The sequence below is a fragment of the Notamacropus eugenii genome, chromosome 6 (genome assembly GCF_028372415.1).
Source record: "Notamacropus eugenii isolate mMacEug1 chromosome 6, mMacEug1.pri_v2, whole genome shotgun sequence".
NCBI lineage: Eukaryota > Metazoa > Chordata > Mammalia > Diprotodontia > Macropodidae > Notamacropus > Notamacropus eugenii.
In genome coordinates this window covers 39,131,088-39,149,435 of record NC_092877.1, presented here as the reverse complement: position 1 = coordinate 39,149,435, position 18,348 = coordinate 39,131,088, and the positions used below count along the sequence as shown (strand labels likewise).

The 18,348-nt window shown below is 40.2% G+C and overlaps 1 long non-coding RNA gene across 1 annotated transcript; it reads left to right on the top strand.

Annotated features, from left to right (window-relative positions):
• Positions 1-357: 357 nt before the first annotated feature.
• On the top strand, positions 358-11,269 carry LOC140510742 (uncharacterized). The gene is made up of 4 exons (XR_011969359.1): positions 358-963; positions 3,336-3,396; positions 3,753-4,045; positions 6,173-11,269. It is a non-coding gene; the product is annotated as an uncharacterized lncRNA (long non-coding RNA).
• The last annotated feature ends 7,079 nt before the right edge of the window (positions 11,270-18,348 follow it).

The window sequence follows — 18,348 nt, the reverse complement described above, 5'->3', positions numbered from 1 at the left end:
GTAAGAGAGGAAGACCTAATCTAAAAAACACACACATAAAACTATCTCTCAGTCTCTGTCTACATCCATCCATCCATCCATCCATCCATCCATCCATCCATCCATCCATCTATCTATCTATCCATCCATCTATCTATCCATTCATCTTTCTATCATCTATCTACATACCTACCTATTATCTGTCATCTATCTGTCATCTATCTGTCATCTATCTATCTATCTATCTATCTATCTATCTATCCATCTATCTTTCTATCTACACACATACTTCAAAGCCTAGTTCAGATGTCACTGCCATCATCCCATCATGTAATTTTCCCTGATCTTGTCAACTAGTGATCTCTCTCTACAGGGAACTTTCTGCTCCTTTCATGCTTTTTATAAAATACTCACATTAGAGTCAGGAGTCACAGCACAATTCATCACCACAGTCCATCCCTCTATAACTCAGGAGCACAAGTGGGGGGCTGGACCTCTAATGTCACTTCTAGTTCAGGGATTCCCTGCTTGTTGTAAACTTCCCTCCATGCTCTGATAGTTCATCTACCATATTCTCTGGTTCTTCCCAATCTCAATTCTGCCTTGCTGCAACATGTCTTGACCTCTCTGAATCTCCATTCCATCTCCTTTTTCATGTGGCAAGAGTCTTACTATATGTGTATGGCTCAATCATTGTAAATGATCTTGCACTCTTAGAGGCGTAGCACTTGTCTTGTTGTCACAATGAGGGAGTTTGGGCCAGCACAGTTAGCTTCGTCATCTTCTATCTTCCTGCAAATTTAATTCAAGTTTGCATGTCTGTGAATAATATGGCACCATATGTTCAAAGCACATGAAGTGAAGTTTGCAGATGATTTGAATCTCATTTTGCTTATTATTCTGCAAGCTCTCTAGCATATCACTGATGCTCATGGAAACCTTTCTGAAGATTAGAAGAATGGATGGAATATACCAAGATAAAAGGTAAAAAAAAAAATGTAAAATCCTACACTTGGGTTCAAAAAATCAATTGCAAAAGTACTGGATGGGGGAGAGGTGCCTAGAAAACAGTTTGTATTAAAAAAAAACAAAAAACCACTGTATGGTTTAGTGGACTAAAAATTCCATTTGAATCCACAATGTGATTTGGCAGTTGGCAAAGAAAATTTAATTGTAGGTTGCATTAGCATGGAATAGTATCTAGAACAAGAGGAGAAATATTTCACCTTTCCTCTGTCTTACTCAGACCATATTGGGATGGTTGCGTTCAGGTCTACGGGTCACATATCAGCATTTCAGGAGGTATACTTAATAGGTATGTACATGCAAAAGATATTGACCACAGGGATGAAGGGGCAAAAGATGATGTCCCATAAGAAGTAACCAATTTAAGGCACTGAAAGGCACGATGAAGGGTGGAAAAGAGATGACTTGGGGGATATGATCATTTCCTATAAATATTTGAAAATATTGTCCCAGGTAGAAGAGACGAGATTTTTTCTGCTTAGCTCCAGAGGATAGAACTTGGAGTAATGGCTAGAGATTACAGACAGGGAGCTTTGGGCAAAAGGCAAAGTATATGCTCTTAACATTTAGAATTATCTCCAAGTGGGATGAAATGCCTGGAAGGTAGGGAGTTCCTCATGGGTCTTCAAAAGGACTCTGGATGGTGACCTAAAGATGGGGAGAGAAGGAAACCTAAAGTCTGGTACTCTTGACAAGGCAATTATTCCCTCTCTTTGACTCCAAGTAGTCTTTACCATTCAGTATAGAGGCAGCCATGAGTGAGCAGATGGATTATTGATGTCTCAGAATTATTGGTGACACATGGAGGGTCCTCTGTTTTAGCCCAATGACTTAGAATTCCATGGTCCAAGTCCACAAATATTTGTGGGCAGGACTTTGCACTAGTGGGAGGGGGGTAATATTCAAAGTGCAGTCTGAAGACCCCAAAACTCTTTTAGAGAGTCTGTGAGGTCAAAACTATTTTCATAATGCAACAAAAATGTTTTCATTTTTAATGTGGTAAATAGTAATGAATATAACTCACAAACAAAAGCTCTTTGGGGGCAGTCCTCAATAATTTTTAAGAATGTAAAGGGATCCAGAGACCAAACAATTTGAGAACCCTTGTACTAGGGGAAAGGGAAAGTTTAGATAAGATACAGGGTTCTGCTCTCATGGAGGAAGGGACTGTTTAAGGTATACTTTGAAAGGGCCTTTGCAGGGCCATGTGACCCATACAGATAATTAAAGTAGAAGACAATACACAAAAAGAGTATACAAGAGGTACAAACAAAACTCACTGCAAGTCTTGAAGAAGGGAAGGTAGTTACAGATTGAATAGATCAAAGACTGTTTCCCAGAAGTGACACTTGAGCTTTGTAAAGAATGGGAAGGAATTCAGGACAGTAAAGGGTGGGAACGTTACAGGCTTAGGGAAGAATATGTCTATGCTTGTGTTTATTCTTTACTCTGTCACTTACTACCTGTGTGACCATAGACAAGTCAGTGGTTGACAAGTCAGTTGTTGGCAATTCCTGACATGTGACAAGACAATTCTTAGCATTGTTTTTTGTACCATGTATTCTTATAGCAGTCTGGTGAAACCTAGAGACTCCTTAGAATAAACATACATACACACATACATGCATGTATGTGATAGGTACATAGTATATATACAGATATATACAATAGTATATGCACATAGCATACATAGTATATAGTGCACAATTTATCATATATACATAGTATATGTGTATGTGTATGTGTTTGTACCCACACACACATTTTCCATAATTAGAAGAAATGATAAATTTCAGTTAAAGATTAGTGAAAAATAAAAATATGTTGTTCACCATCCAAGTTCATGGACCCCCTGAAATTTGTCAAAAGACCCCCCCCCAGGGGTCTGTGAACCTCAGAAAAGAGCCCCTAAATTGAAATGTTGATTTGGAAGGGAGGGAGGCATAGGAGGACCAGTGGGGAGGCTAATTATGTGTCAATTAAAATTGCTGATATAATGAGCTTAGTGTTCAGGCCTCACCTCTTTCCAAGGTTGGGGGCACCTGAGAAATCAGGATGAGAGAGTGAAAATAGAGGAAGAACCACAGACACCTTGGGGTCATTTACCACAAAGGTAAGTGTCCTGAAAACCTTAACATGACCTTGGATTAGCAGTAAGAGGTCAAGGGATGTTCAGTGAACTCGATTTCAGGAATCAGGGACATGCATAACAAATTTTACAAAGATTTTCATCCCAAATGACTGGGATAAAAGGAGCTTCCACACTTAATGGAATAATTTTTAGTCAGCAAGAAGCCACTTTTGTGAAAGACCTTTTCCTCTTCTTCCAGATATGCCTGAAAAATGATATCTTATTGAATTGTGGAAGGTTCAGGGATATGAACACTTTGGGTAAGGAGTTCCCAGAAGGCCTTGGGATACAGAATAGGATTAGAAATGGAGAGAAAAGATCATTTATACTGATAGTGGAGGAGCCAAAGAAGATCTGCCCATGAAGGGCATTTGAGAATTTGGCTAGTCTGCGTTGCTTCTGGTAAGACTACTTTTCAGGAGGGAACGCTCAGAGCCAAGGTGGGTGGTTCAGCCAACCGTCGGCCTACATGAACACATGATATCAGCGTTCCCAGATCTCAGGAGCATACTGATAATATAGGGAAGGGGGTCAGAAGACACAGAGCTATTGTTTGCTTTGTGACACATAATCCTATCTCTCAATCATTCTATGTTCTCTGTGCCTAAATTATCAGGTCTCTTGATGCACAGCTTGGCATGCAAGGCTTCCCAGGGTCTTGTACAATTTGGCAGAATGCATAACTTACCAAGGAAAGTCATTCAGCAACTCAGGAAGACTATCCCCAGAAGATGTAGAGAAGTCAATACTTAAAGAAGAATCTACCACTCAACACCAAGAGAGACGGAGAAGGTATGGAAGACTGAGCTGGATCACTATTGAAAATGACTAAAACCTCCAGGGCTCAACCACCAGCTCTCCATGGCTTAGGAAGCAGATCTGGATTAGGTTGTCTCAAGCCAGTGTCCAGTAAGTACAGTATTCCTTTTGAAACTGACCGGGAAATCATCAGCCAGCTCCCAAACCCCAATTTCCTTTTCCAAGGCCAGCTAGTACTTAATCCAGTGGCTATTATGATCCACACAGCAAAGCAATGCATGTGAGCCCCTCTGTTCTTCCAAACACTTCATCTCACTGATGGTTTAACAGTCTATAGACTCCCCCTGAATGTCTGGAAAGAGAACCCATCTGTTCTCAGCTCTCCAGCCCCTAATGAAGCAGCAGCCAAGAGGTGGAAAGTCTGAGCCCAACAGGCTCTTGCCAACATGAGACTGGACTCTGGTTGAGGGAGAATTTACTGGGCACTGGGGCCAAGGCCATTTCCCCTCCTTTACTGTGTCATAAAAATGGCATCGCATTTTTCAAGAAACACCTTTCACAGTCCGGAGACTTGGTTGTGATTAGCAGATAATCTCATAAAATCATACAGTCTTTTCAGGCTCGCAAGCCCATTTGCCAGCCTAGACTTGGGGGAGGAAGGAGATTCCCAGCAAAGTGGACCTTTCCTGGAGGCCCAAATGCCTCAGCTCACCCAGGCTCAGGGACTTTCTCTTTTCTAGAAAGCAGGGGATTTAGTGGGGCTTTCCTATTCTTGGGCTGGAAACTTCTCTTGGACAGCCATTTTGAAATTCCCAGAAATGGGCCTCCATTTCCCCTCTCTGACTTCTTTCCTTTAGATTAATTGTAGAATGGTAGACCGTCTGAGCTGGAAGGGGTCTTAAAACAAAGAACGTAAGAGTATCCCACTAGGAATGAGGAGGGGCCTTAAAAACAGCATGGCACAGCTCAGTGCATAGAGCATGGGATTTGGAGTCTGATTGTCTTGAGATCCAATATAGCCTCAGATACTCACTAGCTGTGTTATCATAGACAAGTCACTTAAACTCTGCCTGAGTTTTCTCAGCTGTAAAATGGGGATAATCATAGTTCCCAGGGCTTATTATGAGGATAAAAGAAGATAATATTTATAAAATATTTTACAAACCTTAAATCACCATATAAATGCTATTTCTCATCATCATCAGTGTCTCTATATGAAAGGCACTGAGTTCTAATTTCTGCTTTGCCAGTGGTTGCCTGTGTGATCTTGGTCTCTCAACCTCATTTTCTTCATTTGTAAAATGAGAAAGTTGGACTAGCTGGCCCCCAAGTCCCCTTACAAGCTCTAGGTCAATGATTTTATGACCAATAAAATCACCTAGGTTGAAATTCTCATTATACAGAGGAGAAAGCTGAATCCCACAGAGTGGAAATTACTTGGTCAAGGTCATAAGGTTAGAAGTAGAACTGAGACTAGAAGCCAGAACCCTGATCCCCAAACTGGGATCTGTCCATTGGATCTCACTACCTTGGGTCGTTTGGTCAAGTGTTTATTACGTCAAACTCCCCCCAACTCCCCAATAAACACTTGCTGTGATTTAGAAGTGTTAGAAGTCCCAGATTTCTAGTATGGGGGTCCCCAGGATGGGAAAGGGTCTGGGAGGTCCTTCTTGTCCTCCTTCTGCATGGACACTCCCTGAGGGGCTGTGTGGGCTGCTGCTGACACCAGTGTTGCTGCTGCCGCTGTTGGTTGGCAGTTTTCTCAGCCCAGCAGAATCTGTCTAAATTGAAATCATCTGGCCCCACTGGCAGGCGTCAGACTTGCAGCTCCTTTTTCCAGACTGAGCAACCAGAGACCATAGTCCCAGCCCATGTGGGTGGCCAGCTTTCTCCTCTTCTGGACAGAAGCTGCTTCTCACCTGCAAGACTCCCTGGGGAATTCTGGGTAAATGAAAATTTCGGTTAACTGAGAATTAAGCAAAAAGCTCCCATTTCTGCCCTAACCCTTGCTGTCAAAAATCTTTGCAAAAACAGTTTGGGTTTAGTGCCCTTAATTGACCTTTTGGTTGATGACTGAAGATTCTGCTGGCCTTGGGGCCATCATTCTGAACATCTGTTCTCTTGGCATAAGGCTGTGCATGGAGATAGAGGTCATATAACAGCCTGGTTGGAATATGTATTGATAGAGGTCAGGAGCCTTGGGGTCTGGCCCATTGATTTGCTGTTAAACCTTGGACAAATCACTTCCAGTCTCTTGACTTCAGTTTCTTTCCTTAGACTGCAGTCTAGGACTCCTTGAATTGAAGGCTTTGGGATGAATGGAAAGGCTATCAAGAATATGAGAGGTGGACCTTTTCCAATACAACCAGATGAACCTACTTCGTGAAATAATGGTTTGGATTGAGCTGAAACTGAGAGTTTGATTGACTTGATCAATTGTCTATTTGTTTTGTGGTTGGGCAGAAGAAGCTGACATTCTGAGACAGCAAGGAGGCTCAGTGGATAGAGCACTGGACCGGGAGTCAGGAAGACTTGTGTTTAAATTTGTCTCCAAATACTTACTAGCTGTGTGACTGTGATCAAGACATTTAACTTCTGCCTGCCTCTGTAAAGTGAGGAGAATAACAGCACCTACCTTGCAGTGTTGGTGTGAGGACTATATGAAACAATGTGAGACAAGTGCCTGGCACATAGTAGGTACATAATAATGCTTATTCCCTCCCTCCCTCTCTCCCTCTCTCCCTCCCTCCCTTCCTTCCTTGCTTCCTCCCTCCCTTCCTTCCTTCCTTCCTTCCTTCCTTCCTTCCTTCCTTCCTTCCTTCCTTCCTTCCTTCCTTCCTTCCGTCCTTCCTTCCTTCTTTCCTGTCACATTTCATCCTTACACATGCCCTGGCAAGAAATCAAAAAGAGCAGGCTATGGGTGAACTCTTAGACCTGGGTGGCTCCTCTAAGGGCACCTACTCCAATCGATAGCCTGGGTAAGAATACAGATAAGCAGCTGCCCAAAGACTAGCCTCTGCTTAAAGCCCTCCAGTGATGTGAAGCTTCTGGGATCCTAGGTAGTCCATTCTGTTTTTGGATGGCTTTATTTGTTAGGAAGCTTGTCCTTACTTTAAATTGAAATATTCCACTTTATATTTTCACTGAAAATTAAAAAAAAAACTGTTATTGTATCCAAGTCGAAAGAAAACCACCCTCAATAAATCCTCTACCTTGGGAGGACAACTGGGAAATTCTGGGCACTTCAAACCAGCCACACATTGAGAGAATGCTTTGTGATTTCCATACTGTATAGGAACAGGCAGGGGACTAGTCTCTAAGGACTCATCTTTCCTCTTTTGGAAGGAGACCTCCCCTGATTCTATGATAGGCATTCATTCAGATTCCCACCTTGTAACTACAATGAGGCAGGATGGCAGAGTAAAAAGGGAAATACCATGAAAATCCACCCTTGACACATGCTAGCTGTGTGACCCTGGGCAAGTCATTTAACTTCTCAATTCTCCAGGCAGCTTTCAAATGTAAGTTGCATTGGTAAATGGAATTTCCTTATGAGGAATTCCCTGGTTGGATCCCATCACCCCCACCTTACCCCTCCAAAAAATGATACTAGCATGTAATAGGTTCCCACCTTCTCTTCTTTGTCTAACCACATCTTATTCAGAACACTGGCAAAACAAAATTGCATCAAGGTTTACTATAAGGAAAAACCCTGAGACTGGGAGTCAAGAGCCCTATGTTTCAGGCCTATCTGTGCTACTAATTCACTAATTGACCATAGGACCCCACAGCATAACCTATCAGTAGAGATAACAACACTTTGCTGACTCCCATGCTATGTCTGAGGAAGGAAAAAGGGGAAAAATGTTGGATTTAAGTCCATGGACATTAGGCTGAATCCTGGTTTGTCATTCAAATAGTTCTGTGACCTCAAAACAAAAAAATAGTTCTCTGAGCCTCAGTTCCCTCACCTATCAAATGAGTTGTTTGAACTATATGGTGACTGACTTCCCTCCAACTCTTAATGTGTTTCCCTATGATCCTATGGATAGCAGACCCCCTAACCATACTTTGTTTAGCAGAAGGAATTATAGAAAGATACCGCAAAAGACATCTACGGCTGGAAAAGGAAGTGATCCAGGGATATTTACTTGGTATCTTTGAGATATTAAAATAATAAGCAAGAGATAAGTTTGAAGAGTTTCCTAGTCATGGAGGCCATTGGATATGAGATTGGGCAGTTGAAACAGGCTGTTCTCTCTCAGGCAGGTGAGTCCTAGGGGAGATATTGGAGGTAGGCTAGATGGGGAAAGGTTCTAAGCCACCATACTTGGTCTTGGGTATTTCTTGCTGGGCTGAGGTGTCTAGTGGGAAGAAGGCTAGATTTGGAGTATGAGAACCTGACTTGCATCCTCAACCTTATCTGTATGACTTTGGGCAAGTCATTCAACCTCTCTGGGCCTCAGTTTCCTCATCTGTAAAATCAAGGAGTTGGATAAGATGACCATTAGGGACCTTTCCCACTCTAAATCTAGGGTTCTATGAAAGAAAAGCAAACCCCACCCCATATATCCCTGAGGGAGTCCTCAGGTTATCTGAGGCCTTCCATAGATGATTGAACAGTGATGTGGTGCCCCCTGATGGCCACCTTAGGTCAGTACCTTAGGTTGGGGGTGGGGCAAGGAATGTTCAGAGATATTGATGGATGATAAAAAGAAGAGGGACCTTATTAAGGTCCTGTAGACCTTCATTTGGAGAATTTTAAAATGTGGCTGAGAGGGGGAAACAGAAACAACCGAATCTAGTTCTTTGGGCCAAATTTTCAAATAAACATGGAAGAGCTGTAGGAGGGTGACCAGGGTGAATTAAGGGTTAGAAATGAAAAGAAATAGGGGCATTTAGCCTGAAGAAGAGGATGCCTAGAAGGCACAGCATCACCACCTCCTGGTATTTGAAGGGCTATCAAGGAAGAGTGTTTACTAATGTTTGCCTTAATCCAGAGGAGGAAAGTAGGAGAAATTCAGGGAGGCCAAAGGGAGGCAGATTTTTGCTTAGACCATGGAAGAATTTTCTAGCATTTAGAGGTGTCTGACATTGAAATAGCTGTCTCATTAGGTGCTGAACCCCTCCACTATAGGTTATATGCAACCAGAGGATGGATGTAATCCTATCAGTGATGACCATGATAGGTCGTTGGGTCTAATGTTACAGAAGGGCTCTTTGGGCAATTGTGGATGAGAATTAGTCCTAGGAAAGGAGGTAATGAAGGAAGGAAGGCCTGACCTACTATACTTGGCTTCGCTAGGGTTTTCTGGCTTTTATAAATACTGATGGTTTCCATGCCAACAACATGGAGGGAGGAAAGAAACCCTCTCCCACTTTGTGCCATTGTCACCAATAGCCAATGAAAGATGGCTATTATATCTTGATTGATTATGCTGATGTTGATTGACAGTTTAGCCAGCCAGTGACAGGGACCACAAGGACCCTTGACTTGGTTTCTTTCTCCTCTTTCTCTGGTTTCATTGAACAATTAAATTGCAGGCAGTAGTAGTTCCTGTTCAAAGAGTCTAGGCAAGGCATTCAGCCACAAATTCAATCAACATTTATTAATGTGTATTCCTCAAGGGTAGGGACATTTTCATTTTTGTCTTGTCTCCCAAGCCTGCCATAGAGCTTGGCACATAGAAGGTATTTAATAAATGTTTGTTGAATTGAATTTCATTGGGCATCTACAATGTGCAAGACACTCTGCTATTTGCTTGGGATTCAAAAATAAAAATGAACTGCACAGGCTCTATATTCAGGGACTTTATAGCCTACTGGGGCAATTGGATGTGGAGAACTTGGCTTATGACTATCTCTCTTACCATCTAACAGTAACTGAAACTGAGTGGGATGGGTAAGGGGAAGGGGAATTTCTGGCTAAGCCCTGTTTTTTCCAAGTGAAATAACATGCTGAGTGAAGGAGAGAGGACTTCTCTGAGAGAAGATGGCCAGATGTAGGAAGAGAGGTGATGATTTCAAATCTTAGCTTCATTAAATATTATTTGCATAATCCTGGATGATCAAGATCAACAAATCAACAAACATTCATTAAGTATCTACTATGTGCCAAGCATTATACTAGGCACTGGTTATACATAGTCAGAAAATGAAATACTCCTTGTTCTTCAGTTTATATGCTATTGGTGTGTGTAGGGAGAAGGATAGAATGGACGGATGATTTGTATATGCAAAGACAATTTTGGAGGAGAATCACAAACAACTGGGAAAATCAGGGAGGAATAAATACATTTGAAGCATGGGGACAGCTTGTGTAAGGGCACCAAGATGGAAATGGAATGTCATGCTCAAGTAGTGGCATGTTGGAGAATGTTTAACAACTGGCTCTTTGAAGAAAATATACCAGGCACACTTTTTAAGTTGTCTTCATTTTTCTTTAGTCTTCATTCTTTGTCTCCATCATTTTATTAAGTCTAGGCAATCAGTAAAATAATAAATCAAGCTCTGGTTTGTAGCATTCACTGATTTCCAAGGTATAAATGCTAACATTGGTCATTTAACAATCAGCTTGTGATATTCGTTTGAGCTGGATCCAGCACATCCCCTACCTATGAAAAGCAACATGAAGACCAGTTTGGTTGGAATGTAGAATGGATGAAGGAAAATAATCTGTAATAATCCTTGAAAGATAGACTGGAGTTTGGTTATGATGGGTTTAAATGCCAAACAGATGGATGTGTAATTGATTCTAGAGGCAAATCTTAGAGACAGGGGACTAATATGTTTAGCCTTATCCTTGAGGAATATGACTTTGACAGCTGTGAAGAAAGATTTGAGCCAAGAAGATCAATTAATATTGTGATATAGTGGTCGAGGGGAAGAGTGCTGAAGGCCTGAACTAGGGTAGAGACTTGTGAGTCCTGAGAGGAGGACAGAGGTGTGGAGGTAGATTCAACAAGACTTGACAATTGATTGGTTGTGTGAGGCAAATGAAAAGTTGAGGGTGGTCCTGAGAGTTTGAACCTTTGACTCAACCAGTACTTAGTTCCATGGGCAGAAATAGAGAGGTAAGGAAGATAGGTTGGTTTGGGGGAAAAGAGGAATTTTTGTTTTAAATGTTTTGAGTTGACAGGTGGCACAGCCTCTCCAAACCTCAGTTTCCTCATCTATAAGATGAAGTTGTAGAACTAAATTATTTATGTGGGGTCCCTTCCAATTCTGAGTCTCTGATCTATGATCCTAACACTTAATAAATGTTTATTGAATTGAATTTCATTAAGCAACTATGTACAAGCTTCCTTGTAGCTAGACTGGGGTTGTGTAAGGAAGCCGCTTATGGTTAAATACATGAAAGGACTAAAGGATTTCTCTCAGCCCCTTCACTCACTATGGAGAAAGGTCTTCTGACAAAGAGTTGGAGGGATTATTTGCTTCTGAAAAGATGTTCTTTCCTTAAAACAAGAAGAAAGGGGCCTAACGTAATTACAATTAAAACACAAAGGGAAGAAAGGAAATGCTTCTGCACAAAATGAAGCCGTCTGAAGTAACAGCAGAAGGCTAGGTGAGGGACCCAACCCAGTCTCATGACTTGTGTGAATGACAGTATACAATTCAGACTCTGGCTATGGTTGCTTCATTCCTTTCTTCTCTGATTGGTGAAATAGTTTGATATGTCCCGTACTCATTTTAAGAAGGGAAAATAATTTTTCCCCCAGACCTAGAAGGAGAAAGTAGGGGAGTGGCACCTAGCCTTACACAGCTGGGTGGACCTCTGTGCTAAATATAATCCAGTTGTGAGTGTGGCCTTACAAAGTTTCTGTGAGATAAAGGCCCAAGTAGAGCTCACTGTACCTCAGTACAAGGAAGTCACTGAAGCCGATTATCCCTAGTGACATGGATATGAGGAAAAGGGAGGCATAAGATGGAGGAGAAAACAACAGTGTCAAGGTAGGATGAAAGGGTTCATACAAAACTGTTTGGAACCCAAGAAGAAAGGGAGAAGATAGGAAGACCAAGAGAAAAAAGGGGGGTATAAGCCTAATTCCTAGGTAGAAAAACTGTGAGAGACACTCATAAATAAATGAGGGAAAAATCAGTAAAAAAAAAATCTAGAAAAGGAATCATACAACAGGTAAATACTATGCAGTAAAGGATACGCATTTTAAACTCAAATGATAAACAGTCTAACAAAAATTCTGTGGAATTACAGAAATAATGGAGTAATCTCAAGAAACCACTGAATAGTTGAGTTTTAAGAGAAGTGTTAGAAGAATGGACATTGGGGAAAGATTTAAGGCAGAAATAAGAGCTCTTCAAGAAAAACTCAGTAGGACAAATAAGAAGGCAGATCACTTAGAAGACATGAAGGACAATCTCTTGAAAAAAGGCATTCTGCAAAAAGAATGGAAGATTTAGAACTCTAAAATACAGAGGAACAAAGTTTGGCAGAATGGAATAAAAAGTCAACACTAAGAGAACATATGAATTCTATACAAGTCAAAATGACTGACCTTGAAGGTAGGAGGAAGAGCTATAAAAGGTAACCATAAAGGAGTAAAGAGAAAATAATAATGCAAGTAAATCTAAGGAATTTTGGACTGGATAATAGGAGTAGGGAGAGTCTATAACAGGAGACTGGGATCAAATTAGTGTAAGCAAAACTAATCCTAAGGACCTGACAAGACAGGAAAAAAAAAGGAAAGGGGAAATCTAATACAAAATAGCTAAACAAATGAAAATGAAGGATGAGAATCTTAAATGTTAACAGATTAAAGAAAATGAAAGAAGATAAGGAATCAAAATCCAAGAGTTCGCAGAATGCATGAAGCACATTTTAAAAAATCAAAACAAATGCAAACTAAAAGTTAAAGTCTGGAACACAAGTTATTGAGATATACAGAAATTCCAGAAAAAGTAAGAAGTAGCAATGATTTGAAATAAACATTCCAAACTCACGTCAGTGGAAGTGAAGAGAGAAGTAATATATTCACAGGCACTATAGACAATGAAACAATATTATTATTAAGTACATATTTCTGATTGCATCTAAATTCTCAAAGGAAAAGATAACTAAATTTAAAGGTTATACACATACATACATGCACTCAAATATTATCTATCTGTATTAATAACCCAGTAATTCTAAAAGACTATTACATATGTCTTTAATGTTCTTCCAGTAGTGGGTAAATATAACACAGTTGAATAAAAAGAAAAATATACCTAAACAGAGTTTTGGAAAATATAGATTTGAAAGAATTATGGCACCTCACAAGTAGAAATAGTAAGGAATATACATATTTTCAATATCAAGATCATCTTTACAAAAACTGATAATGTGCTAGGAATAAAATGTAAGAGGAAATAAATGCAAGAATAAATTTTTTAAAAAGTAGAAATATTAAACACTTCTGTTGCAGACCAAATTGACTTTGCAGAAGTCAATAAAAATAGCCATTAATACAGTGAACATAAGGAAGATATACAGACCTAAACTAAGACTAAATAATGACACCTTGTATAATGAATGAGGTCAAAGAAAAAATCATAGGAACAATCAGTAAAGTATATTAAAGAGAATGATGAAAATGAAAACACATCCAGGTTTGGAGGATAAAGTAAGACGATCTTAAGTGGAAAAAAAGTATGTCTCTGAAAACATGTATTAGAAATAGAAAAGGGAGGCCTGATGAGTTGAACATACAATCTGAAAACTAGAAACAACCAAATTAACAAGCCTTCCCATAGTGCAAAGTAATAAATACTGGAAAGCAATGGAGAACCGAAAGGCTATGGAATGATAAACAAAAGGGCTATTTGAAAACAAATAACAAAAAGGAAAACTATTACCTACTTTGTTTCAAATAGAAGAAAATCAAATTGCCAGAATAAAAAAATCAGTTGAGTGCACTCCTAATGAACAGAGAAAAAAATATAAAGAATTATAATTAATTGAAGGTAGACAAAAATATGATCTTCTTTGCCTTGTATTGGTTTAGAATCATTAGGCACTGGGAAATGGTAAAGCTCTGATGTTCACTAGGGGATAGAATCCTGTCATCAACTGAAATAGTCCCTTATGAGGGAAGGAGGGAGGGAGGGATAGATAGAGAGGGGTAGAGAGAGGGAGGGAGGGAGTGGAAAGAGAACTGATTGGGCATTAGTAGACCTGACCTTTAAGTCTAGTTTTGCAAGTGAAGTATAATTAAAGGTCATCGAATCTGCAGTCATAAAACCCAGATCTGATTCCTGATTCTGGCATATTTTTTTTTGACTTTGGGCAAATTACTTAATCTTTCTAAGGCTTTGATTTCCTTCTCTGTAAAGTGACTGTAGGACTATATTATCTTTAAAGTTACTTCTGACTCTGACTTTCTGAGGCTCTGTAATATATGATCTCTGATCATGGACAAACAAGTTCCCTTCCCTGAATCTTACACATAATTGAGGTGGTGATAGATTGTTATGGTTGAGTCATTTGGTCAGTGGTAATGACTGAGGGTTACAGATTTTCAGTGTATTGAAAATATTTTTATTACAGTATTTATTACAGTATATTTTTATTACATGTTAACAACTTCTTAGGGGGAAAGTTGGGAGGGCAGAAAATACTAATATCTTTTCTGACTCTTCCACATTTTTTTTTTTTTGCAAAAATTGCTGCTTTACCCTCCTTGGGTTTCTTCTTAGCTTTACATAATTCTTTTCCATATGGATCACCACTCTCATATACGTATGCAGGGTAGGGGGTTACAAAACTTCTCCAGAGTTTGGGAATTTTTTTAAAAAATTAAATTATTTTATTTGTTTTCAGTGTTCTATAATCACTTCCATATAGCTTACATTTTCCCCCCTCCCTCCCCACTCCCTTCCCTCAGGCATACAATTTTGTATAGGTTCTACACATACGTTCCTATTAAATATATTTTCACCTTAGTCATGTTGCACAGAAGAATTAAAATGAATGAGAGAAATCATAAAACAAAACAAAATATAACACAAGAGAAAATGGTCTGCTTCATTCTGTGATTGAATTCCATAGTTCTTTCTCTGGATATGGAAGGCATTTTGCCTCAAGAGTCCATTGAGAATTTTTTAAGTCCTTACATTGCAAACTAAGTCTACCAGAGAAATTCCTTGCACACCGTGGTTGTTGTTGTGTACAAAGTTCTCCTGGTTCTGCTCCTTTCACTCAGCATCAGATCGTATAAGTCTTTCGAGGCCTCTCTGAAGTCTTCTTGTTCATTTTTTCTTATAGCACAATAGTATTCCATTACATTCATATACCAACCACAATTTATTCAACCATTCCCCAATTGATAGGCATCTCCTTGATTTCCAGTTTTTGACAACTGCAAAAAGTGCTGCTATAAATATTTTTGTACATGTGGGACCCTTTTCCATTTTTATGATCTCTTGGAGATACAGTCTTAGAAGCAGTATTGCTGGGTCAAAGAGTATGTATATTTTTGTAGCCCTTTGGGCATAGTTCCAAATTGCTCTCCAGAATGGGGTGGATCAGCTCACAGGTCCGTCAGCAATGAATTAGTGTTCCAATTCTCCCATATCTTCTCCAACATTTATCATCATCCTGTTTTGTAATGTTAGCTAATCTGATAGGTGTGATGTGGTATCTCAGAGTTGTTTTGATTTGCATCTCTCTAATCAATAGTGATTTAGAGCATTTTTTCATATGACTGTTAGATAGCTTTGATTTCTTCCTCTGAAAATTGCCTGTTCATATCCTTTGACCATTTATCAATTGGGGAATGACTTGTAGTCTTGTACATTTGACTCAATTCTCTATGCATTTTAGAAATGAGGAGTTTATCACAGACGCTAGTTGCAAAAATTCTTTTCCAGTTTTCTGCTTCCCTCCTAATCTTGGTTGCATTGGGTTTGATTGTACAAAAACTTTTCAATTTAATGTAATCAAAATTATCCATTTTGCACTTCATAATGTTTTTTATCTCTTGTTTAGTCAAAAATTCTTCCCTTTTCCATATATCTGATAAATACACTATTCCTTGCTCCACTAATTTGTTTATAGTATCAGTCTTTATACCTAGATCGTGTACCCATTTGGACTTAATTCTTGTGTATGGTGGCAGGCATTGGTAAGTTTTTCCCTTTTCCTAAATCATTTATCTGACTCTATCCTTTGAAGCTAGTGTTTGCATGGAAGTTGATTTGTACTACATTTGCAACAACACAGAATGATCTAGTGGGGACTCAACTCAGGCACTCATCTTCTCCCATTTAGGGGTCCCAGTTCTACGCTCATGTATACAGACCCACATTCAATCCTAGATGAGCCTGCTCTCTAAAGAAAGAGCTTTTTTTCCCCTCTTAGAATCTCTGGATCATTACAACCTCCTCCTAAAACTCTAGGGACAATCACTTAAAATTTAAGTTTGGCTCTGTCTAGTGTCTTCTCAAAAGAATTAATAGAAAGGTACCCAATGTATAGCATTAATCAGTTATTGTTTATTTTCTACCCTCAAAATAATGCTTAAAACAGAAAAGACTTAGAAATGCACTTTTAAAAAGTCTTAAATAGGAAGTAGTAACTTATGGCTGCTATAATGCTCACCTTCAATACTTGAAACATCAAAGCATGAAACATTTTGTGAGACCATTGTGTTGGCATTTCACCATCATTTTGATTGTTGCCCCTATCTATACAACTCCCCAAATTCTATGGTTTCTATCCAGCCAGGCCAGAGTTGGGTCAGTTGATGACCATTGTCTCTGATAAAAGCTACAATCGCTGTAAGGGATACCTCCCATAGTGTAGCCGGCATTGAGTGAGGGACTCAGCAGCTCCCAACCTCTCAAACTCAAAGTTGATTCCAAGACTGGAAACATTCATCTTGGGATCATTCTTCAATCTCCTGGACCAAGAAAAGAAAGAGCAGAAAAGATCAGGTAACATAGTTTCTAGTTGCCATGTGTGGGCACATTGGTTACAGGTATGAGTCAAGAAGGGACAGAGAGATAGAGTTCCATATAACACATTTTGGAGAGATTGAAAATATAGGAAGAAGCCAGGTTATGAAGGGTTTGAAAAAGAAAGAGAATGTTATATTTGATTTTGGAGGCAATAGGGAGCCAGTGGTGTTTACTCAATAGTTAGGGGATATGGCCAAGCCTGTGTTTTTTAGGAAGATCACTTTGAGAGATGACTAGGGAGTGGAGAGACTTGAAGCAGGGAGGCCAGACAAAAGCTATTGCAATAGGCTGAGTGATAGATGGTGACTTAAAGTATCCCATAAAGATCATTTTTATCATGATCATCCAGTTTAACTATCTCAATGCTGGTAGCAGCAACTACACAAGTTCTGTCTTGGACCATCATATTCCATATACTAGTAGGCCACAGTTGTTTCCACCTTTAAAACTTCCAAGGAGGTATTCTATCGGGTTTCTAGTTGGGAGTTTTATAAAGAGATGAGTGACACCCTTAAAAAATAAGTTGGATCTCCCAGAACAAGGATGACTCCCACCCCTTCCTTGAAGAATCCTTAGGAGAATAGCTACCTGTAGATCAGGTTTAATTGGGGGCAGTCAGAATTAGCTGACCATATATGGTGGTACTCTGCCCAGTACCAGCCTTTGTGGTTGGTTTGAGACATAACAGGATAATCAGTGCCATAAAAGAAATACACAAAATTTGGCCCAGGTCTCCTGGCTGCCTGTGGGTGGGCAGGGGGGTAGGTCCTCAGGTCTCACACCCTTTTCTTCTGCCAGTTGACTCTGGCTAATGAAAGACATGTTGTGTGGGCTGTAGCTTGGTTGCCTTTTCATTCCACATTAATTTCTGGATTGTGACCCTAATGGAGGCAGTGCCATGGAAGGAAAGACTTCCCTCTAGAGGCACATGAAGGGGAAGGGGCTCTGTGGGTTTTGGTTAAGACATATTGTCCTATGAGTGATGCTTCTTCAGAAGACTTGTCTTGAAATTGTCCTGGGGGCTTACCTTCCCTCTCTTCTTTCTTCCTTTTCAAAATTCTCTGCTTTTGGAGCCAAGATGACGGAGTAGAAAGACGCACATACACATAGCTCCGAACTCACAACCCGTACAACATCTGTAAATAGCAACTCACTGCGAATTCTGCAGGACAAGAGGCCACAGAACACTGGAGCGAAGGAGATTTCTGTTCCAGAGGGACCTGCAAACCTCTCGCAAAAGGTCCTTTGCGCCGCGGACTGCAAGCCAAGTACAGCCTGAGAGGAGCAGATCCAAGCAGGCTTCAGGGATGGAGTCTCCAGCAGCCGTGTGGGTCCCTCCACCCACAGGTGACGGGGTCGGTGAGAGGGTCTCCTTGGCGGGTCAAGAGGGGAGTGGGGTGCCCCCATAACTCAGACCCCCTCGGGAGGCAGAAGTGGAGGTGGGAGCAGACAGGGGCTCCCAAAGCAGGCAGGAGCCTGGATCCATGGTTGAAGGT